Below are 9,084 nucleotides of genomic sequence, written 5' to 3'. Positions count from 1 at the left end.
CTGGTATATTAGCAAGATCTCAGTCTTTAGAATCAGCTATCCTTCAGTTTGTATTTTAGCTTTGCCAATTACTTAGCCTTCAGAGACACAGTTTCTTCACTTGCAAAGTGAATATAAAAGTACCACCAACTGGGTGTGGTGGCTCATGCCTGTAATACCAGCACTTTGGGAGGCCAAGGCAAGTGGGTTACCTCAAGTCAGGAGTTCGAGAGCAGCCTAGTCAACATGGTGAAACCCCATCTCTACTAAAAATACAAAAAATTAGTCGGGCATGGTGGTGCACAACTGTAATCCCAGCTACTTGGGAACCGGAGGCAGGAGAATCACTTGAACCTGGGAGGCAGAGGCTGCAGTGAGCCAAGAATGCACCATTACACTCCAGCCTGGGCAACAAGAGTGAATCTCCATCTCAAAAAACAAACAAAAAAAACCCACCTACTTTACATAGTTGTTGTAAGGATCTGAAATAATAAATATGAAACTCATTAACACAGGGCAGATACTTAAAGATTTAATACTTTTAAAACTCTTTCACAAGTGTTTACTTGGTCAAAATTCTGCAGTTATGTGGAATTCACATCACACAGGAGACTGGGGGTTCCAGTCAAATTCATCTGGATCACAAAGAACAGACTAACCTCAGCAGAAGGATCCTATGTCAAGAATCCACCTCAGCCAATGTCAGGCTTTAGTAGGTTAATAAGAGATGATGAGTAACCTCAGGCCATTTTGAAATGTTAAGTTAGAGAAAAACAAAGACAGAACTTTGGGTATCTTTTTGTGGCTTCTGTGCCTGCTGTGTGAACTAATTTTGACACCTTGATCCATTAGGCAAGTCATAGATTGATTCAAACCTAGGAGATGGATTATTCTCAGAAAGCTTGCATCCAGGATGCAGGTGCTACATAAACACTTCACTAGGCTGATGAGCTCCCCTAAAAGTGCCACGTGCACCAGATATGTAATAGAAGCTGGCTGCCCCCCTTAATTAGAGTTTTAAAATACAGTCTAGAGCCACAAAAATAGTACACATTAGTTTTTCACTTGCTTACCTTTCAGGAACAATTGTGGAAGTCTGTTAACGCAGTAAACATGATCTTGCTTTTGCTTCTGCTTTAAATTAACAGCAGTCTTGGGTTTTAGTTCATTAGAATGTTGTGAATAGGGTTAAATTAATTAATGGATTCAACAACCAGCATCAGCATGCCCATATTTCAAAAGGATAGTACTCTTTTTAATGCCTACAATATCTCATCAGGAAAAACAGGTCAAATCGAGACAAACTAATTTAGCTCAATTTGTCTCTTTTCAGTTTCAGGTCTTGTAAGATTGTAAAAGCCCACACCTATCCAGATTGAATTTTATGTAAATTTATTGAACTATCAAACTCCTTGTGAACTACACTGGAATGAATGCCTGAGTACATAATACCTTTAATTTATATAAAGCCTGCTTTCAGAAGGCCTTTAACAGTTTCACAAAGGTTATTAATCCTCAGAACAATCTTTTGAAATTGGTAGGGAGAATAAATTACCAAGGTGCACAGTAACCTTGAAAGAAATACTTTCTCTTTAAAGGTAAGTTCATTAAAATGGTGCAGCTGCTGTAGAAAGCAGTTTGGTAGTTCTTTAATAAGCTAAATATAAAATTACTGTGTGACCCAGTCATTCCACTCCTGGATATAGACTCCAAAGCAATGAAAACAGGTGTTCAAATGAAAACTTGCACACAGTTGCTCACAGCAGCACTATTCACAATAGTCAAAAAGTAGAAACAACTCAGATGCCCGTCAACTGATGAATTAATAAACAAAATGTGGTACATCCATGCAATAGAGTATTATTCAGCCATAAAAAGAAAGGACCCACTAATGGAATATGGACAGAACTTGAAAATACTATGCTAAGTGAAAAGCTAGATACAAAAATTGTATTGTTCCATTTATATGAAAAATTCAGAATTGACAAATCCATAAAGTGTATTAGCAGTTGTTGGGATCTGGGGAAGGAGAGATGGAGTGTGATTGCCTAATGGATACAGGGTTTTATTTGGGGGTGATGAAAATGTTTTGGAGCTAGGTCATGGTGGTCGCATCACAGTCTAAGTACTAGCGGTCAATTATATGTTATGTGTATTCTACCACAATTTTTTTTAATTAAGTTAGTTCAATTCTTATGTTTTTGGAAGGGCTTAACTATAGTCCTGCCTAAAACCTAAAAGGGCTATTAACAGCCTCAGGGTTCCCACAGGCCTTGGGTTCTACAGGAATAAATAAAGCCCAATTTAAGTAATTTCCACAATTCCATGATGTGAGATTTTTTCCTTCAAGCCTGAAACTTTCCTACATTCTTAAAGGGTTTCCTGACTTCTTTCTACTCCCGGGCCAGCTGAGCTGCCTCTTTCTGTCTCTCTAATATCACCAAACCGCCAGGTGGTATCATAACTGTTTGCTGACTTGTCCCTTTCCCCACCAGACTCCGGGTTCCTTGAGGCCTGCAACTTTTCTTTGTACTCTGCCTTGTACCCTGCCTTGGCACATGGGAAAGGTTCCAGAAATTACTCTACCTTGTATGTTAAAATGATAACCATGCACTGCTCCCAAATTATTCACGAAGTAATTCTTCTTATAAAGGGTATATCAGTTTTTCTTCCAATAAACTGAAACCAAGACTTTGCAGGGCAGTGTCAGCCATGAAAAGCAAGCACCTTTAGACATGACTCTGGTTATACAGTATTACCTCATGAATAAATGTGTTGAGAGCAACATGCAATTTTTGTGACTTTTATTGTTTGCTCTTTAATTTCTAATTCTGTGAAAATGAATCAACTAGTGACTAAACTGAACAAGCTCAAACTATTCCCAGGCTCTTGATGCTCATAAAATGCTGTGACCTTAACACCATGACTAGAGTGAGCATCAGTACGAACAGTTTTGGGATAGATTGAGGGGAATAAAAGCTATGATGGGACAATGTGTTGACATTAAAAGGAGAAGGTTAAAATGAAGGCAGGGAGAAGGGAGGAATTACTTAAGACAATTAACGTAATCATTTTTTATGTGCAGGTAGTATGACTTTTCTTGGCATAACTTAGGATTAAACTACACGGAAAATTGTTGCTTATTTTTAGTTACTGCTCTATGAGGTCTATGATTCAACTGTCCTAAAGCCAAAAGTCATCGTTGCCGGCAGCCATCACTGGACCTAATTGCTTTTCAGTTAATGAGCCAATAAAATGAGTTAACTTATCTAATTTCTAGCCACATATTTGGCAAACAATTTGTCTTCAATGGAACACCAGTAATAGATTAAATTATCTTTTTTGTTGTTGCTATTAGCTGCTAGAGAGCTTAGAGCTCAGTATTCAACTTAACTGTGTGCAAGTATTCAAGACTTGATATTTCAAGTACTGACTGTTGTGGTTTGAATGTGCTCCCCATAAATGCAAGTGCTAGAAACTTAATTCCCCAATGCAACAGGGATGTGGGGTCTAGCAGGAGGTGTTTAGGTCATGAGGGCTATGACCTCATGCATGGATTAATGCCATCGTAAAGAAGGCTCATACAGGAGTTTGAGGCTGCAATGAGCTATGATTGTACCACCACACTCCAGTCTGGGCAACACACAAGAAAAGGGGCTCATGAAAGTAGGTTCTCTCCCTCTTATCCTTCTGCCTTTTACCATGTGAGGACATAGCACTCTTCCCTTCCAGAGTATGCAGCAAAGTCCTCCCCAGACGCCAGTGCCTTGATCTTGGACTTCCCAGCCTCCAGAAATATGGGAAATAAATTTCTGTTATTTATAAATTACCCATTCTGTGGTATTCTGTTATACCAGCACAAACAGAGTGACACCCTGACCTTGCCCCAGTGTCAGCTATTCTGTTTTATTTCCCTTTGTCCAACCTTCACATCCATGTCTTTTATTCTGCTTTCATATTGCATGTAGATGGAGGTTGTCATAAGTCTTTTAAAAACAAAGCACTTTATTAATGTAGATATCAACTATATCTTTAATAAATGAGCAAACGAATAAACGAATAGCTTTATGTAGTTTTCCTTCTTCCCTTCTTTAATTCCTTCCTGCCTACCTCCATTCCTCCCTTCCTCTTTTTTTACTTCCTTCTGTACTAATATTACAGAGATCTTTAGGATACTCATTGCTTAAAATAGGAAAGCCATAAAGAACAGAGGTGTAAAAGTAAGTAAAAACAGCATGCAAACATTAGGATCTTCCACATTCTTTAAGATGAAAATTAAAGAGATTTTCCTAACATTAAAAACTTGTTAAAGATGTCAAGACCTGAATTTCCCACAATTTCTCAGATGTGATTACTTCAATTATTCTAGTTACTCTAGATTCTGCCCATTCTACCCTATACAAGTAGAAAGAAACTAGGAACACACACATATATACATTCATATTCCAAATGTATTTAGTCAATTAGATGAATGAATTTGTAGAGTTTTTCTCAAAATAACTGGATGTATAAATAAATTCTATTTCTACCTTTTACTGCCATGTTGTTTGTGGAGACAAGTCTATGGACTGGGGTGATGAGATCATGGCTCTAATTACAAATACTGTCAGTATTTCCCTTTGTAAAGGCAATGAGAGTAATGGAAGAAGTGAGACAAGTTGCATGTTTTTTCAGATTCTTAACACAGTGTCCCAGTTAATTATCTTTTCTTAGATTAAAAATTTCATGATTAACATCAATTTAAGCAAACAAGATCTTTTGAACTTTCTTCCTCTGTTAATAAAGCACATCCTTTCAAAAATGTGAAGATCAAATTTCATCTATTCTATTAAATGAGGTAGCATTTATGATACATTACTTCATGGACGCTTACAAGCTAACAGCTCCTAAAAGATGATGAGACAGGCAGCTTCAGCTAGGGCTATATACATCCTCCCTCCTGAAACAAACAAAATAAAAAACAGACAAATTATATGAAATAATAGTTTTGAACACATTAGGCAACAAAAGACAGTGATCTCTGAAAGATTGAAAACAAACATGGGATCCCTACAAGTGACCCAGATGACTGCCTTGAGAAATTCAAGGCTGCAGTACAGGGAGTAGCCTGACAAGCTCTCTGAGTTGAGGATTTAGAGTGGAGAGTATGACCAGTGCAGCTACGGACTGTAGGACAGCATATCAGAAAGGTGAGATATGTATAAAAAGAGACTCAAGATCTTCAGGGGGTACCCCCTTACAATTCACCAGAATGTTTACAAATACATGCATGTAAGAAAATTGCCCATGTGCAGAGAAAGAATGATCTGAGAGAGCTAAAGGGAACCCAGTGTTCACACTTGCTGGGAATAGTGCCCATCCCCAGCAGTCATAGTGGAAATTTTTATAATTCATAAGACCTTGGACAGAGGACTCAGAAGGATCTTGCTTCAGTGGCTGGGAATAGTTAACAGTAGACTAAATGCTGCTCTGGTTCCATCTAACAACGGTGAAAACCAGAACCTGAAAGGATCGAATGGTTTCTAAGTAATGCAACTGCATTCCAGAAAAAACTGCAAGAATATTTATAGGAACACAAAAATATCTGGCACATAAGAATGTGAAATTTACAATGTCTGGCATCCAATCAAGGATTCTAGGCATAGAAAGAAGCAGGAAAATATGACCCATAAAAAGAAGAAAAGGCGATCAATTAAAGCCAACCAATCTAAGGCTAACACTGATACTAAAATTGACAGATAAACACTTTAAAATAGTTATTATAGAAGTATTCTATATGTTTTAAAAGATAAGTGGAAACATGGAAGATACAGAAAACTTCTAGACATGAAAACTATAATGTGTGAGATCAAAAATATAATGAATGGGATCACTACAGATTAGATACTACAGAAAAAAAATTAGTGAGCTTGAAGATATGGCAATAGAAGCTATCTGAAATGCAGAAAACATTTTTTAAAAATGAAAAGAGCATCAGTGGGCTATAGGACAACTTCAAGAAGTCTAGTATACATGTAAATCGATTCTGCAAGGAAAGAGGGTAGAAAGAAAAAAATACTTGAAGCAATGGTGATAAAAATATTTACAAATTTAACGAAAACTATAAACCCTGAGGCCCCCCAAAAATTAACAAACTCCAAGCACAAGAAACATGAAGAAAAGCACACCAAAGTACCTCATAATCAAATTGCTAAAGACCAGTAATAAACAAAAATCTTAAATGCAGCCAGTACCCTACCTACAGAAGAACAAAGATAAAAATGACAGTAGAATTCTCACTGGATATGATGCAAGCAAGAAGACAGTGGAGAAACATCTTTAAAGCACTGAAAGAAAAAACTGTCAGCCCTAAAGTCTATACCTAATGAAAACATATTTCAAAAACAAAAATGAAGTAAAAACTTTTTCAGACATACAAAAGTTAGAAGAGTTCGTTATCAGCTTACCAGCAGTAGAAAAAAAAATATTAAAAGAAATTGTTCAGACAGAAGAAAAATAATGCCAGATGGAAATATGGGTCTATACGAAACAATGGAGAACACCAGAAAAAGGCCATAACCGCTACATTCCTAGAATGTAACCTCTTTCAATGTTGACCGCACCCCTGCCTAAGTGAGGGGCTGTGGACAGAATAAGAAGAGTGGTCCAGCCCTCCCCTGATATGACTTAAGATCTACTTGGGAGAGCACAATGTGTTCAACGTCAATTGAAGAAAATAAATGATAGTGATAACAAGGGCACATTAGAATCATGGAGTAAAAGCCTTGAAAGTACTCAAAGGAGATAGGCACAGTCAAATCCAGTTGATTCCCTGACACAGGGCATAGATCCTGTGGGGAAGAAGGGTGACAGTGGCGGGAGGGCACAGGGCTGCCCTCAGGTGCTGTAGACCCGGCATTCACCATGCTAAGAAAAAGACCATGAAGGGAAAGAGCTGGTGCATGGCTATTGATGTTTGATAGCCCAGTGCCCCAGATACTTCTGTTTTCCGATGGGAATAAATATCACCCAAAATCAGCACCAGTTTAGTTAGCCAATCCCATACAATCCCACAATAGAAATCCCCGCCATTCAGCAATGAATGATCCCCTCACGAAGTCACTGTCCTGGGGCCAGAGCCTCAAGACAGTCCCCTAGTTTTGAGTCTCAGAGCTCCTGGGGGCATCATGTCAACCCATTGCTGGGGGAAGGGGCTGCTTACCTGAGTCTCAGAATGGTGCTGTCTGGGCCGGGCATGGTGGCTCATGCCTGTAATCCCAGCACTTTGGGATGCCGAGGCAGGTGGATCACTTTAGGTCAGAAGCTTGAGATCAGCCTGGCCAACATGGTGAAACCCTGTCTCTACTAAAAGTACAAAAAATTAGCCAGGCGTAGTGGCACAGGCCTGTAACCCCAGCTACTTGGGAGGCTGAGACAGGAGAATCGCTTGAACCTGAGAGGCGAAGGTTGCAGTGAGTCGAGATGGTGCCACTGCACTCCAGCCTAGGCTACAGAGTGAGACTTCGTCTCAAAAAAACACAAGAATGGTATTGTCCATAATAGCTCTTCAACTGTGTAAAAAAAATTATCATCTTACCCTATGTCTTCTCACCTACAAAATAGCTGTCTGTTTCTTTATTCCCATGAGTTGAAGGATGACTTTAAAAGTATGGAAACATAAAAAATACCACTTTTAAAATGTGTAAGACAATCTCTGCACTGACAGGGTCTTTTTAAATTATGTTGTACATGGTTTCATCTGTGGTGTTTGTGTATTTGTTTTGCACTCATATCATGAGTATTGACACTATTTGAGTCAATAAAATTATTCCAGGTCACTTTTTAAAGGAAATGGTGATCACATAGCCAATGAGAGTCATTTCTGGTATGCTTTAAAGGCTATGAATAAGATGTTGACTACTTTGTAATTGATACCAGTCATTTGCAATTCAAAAGAAAGATATGGATTGGTTATATTTTAACATTTTTACTTCGGTGCCTTGATGATGAATTTGATTTTGAAACATTTCAGGATTACTTAATTCAAGTTTCAAAATAGAGCTTAACTTTATTTAAGTTGGCATTCCATTGATTTAAAACATGACGTCCACTTTCTGTAATTCTTCATGGGACTAAATAAGAGACTATCACATTGATTTTTTATGGCATCCCCTTAGTAGATATGAATTTGTACTATATAGATATACATTGTTTTTTTTAATCTGCTTTTAAATCCAATGAATTGCATTTTTGTTGTAAGCACCATTTTTTTTAAAAGATAAGAATCACCAGAAAGCGAAGTTTTTACTCTAGTGTGGATGACCCACCTAAATTTCTGTCCCTGAAATCTTCATTTTTGATGACTGTCGTCTCTACCACACTTCAGTTACATTCTGGAATTTGTCATGGCCTAGAACTGCTTGAGCTAGAAATTCACAAACTCAGTCATCTTACTGTCTTACCTTAACCTCTTATTTTGACTGTTACTCAATTTTTCTTACTATAACTATTTTTCAGCCTTTCCCTTGAACCCTTTTGTTGCCTGCCTTCCAGTCAGCCACCTTAAGTCTTTAATCTCTACTCAAAGCATACTTTATTTCATCATCTTTGCATCCATTCTGTTGAAATATTTTCAGTTTTATTGCCACCTTGTCCATATTCTGCTTATGCATGACAGAATATGAATCCTGCTTTTATCTTTTCACTTTTCACAGTTGAGCCTGGGCTGCTGTACATTTACTGCCAATGTAAATGCATGATCACCAGCCTCAACTAAGTTCTGAACAGCACTTGTAATCTTTCTGAGTTTTCGTAGTGTACTCTCATTTTCCATTTTTTCCTGTTTTAGTTTCCTAGGGCTGCCACAACAAATTGCCACAAATTGGGTGGATCAAAACAATAGAAATTTATTCTCTAGCAGTTCTGGAGGCCTGAAGTCTAAACTCAAGGAGTCAGCAGGGTTAGTCCTCTGAGCACTCCGAGGGAGAAACTGTCTGTTCCACAGTTCTCCTCTAGCTTCTGATGGTTGCCAGCAAACCTCAGCATTTGTCTTTCTTTTTTTCGTTTTGTTTTGTTTTGTTTTGTTTTGTTTTGTTTTGTTTTGTTTTGTTTTGTTTTGTTTTGTTT

Source organism: Sapajus apella, unplaced genomic scaffold (assembly GCF_009761245.1).
Source record: "Sapajus apella isolate SASKATOON/1434 unplaced genomic scaffold, GSC_monkey_1.0 scaffold3, whole genome shotgun sequence".
Taxonomy (NCBI): Eukaryota; Metazoa; Chordata; class Mammalia; order Primates; family Cebidae; genus Sapajus; species Sapajus apella.
This window is presented reverse-complemented; position numbering follows the sequence as displayed.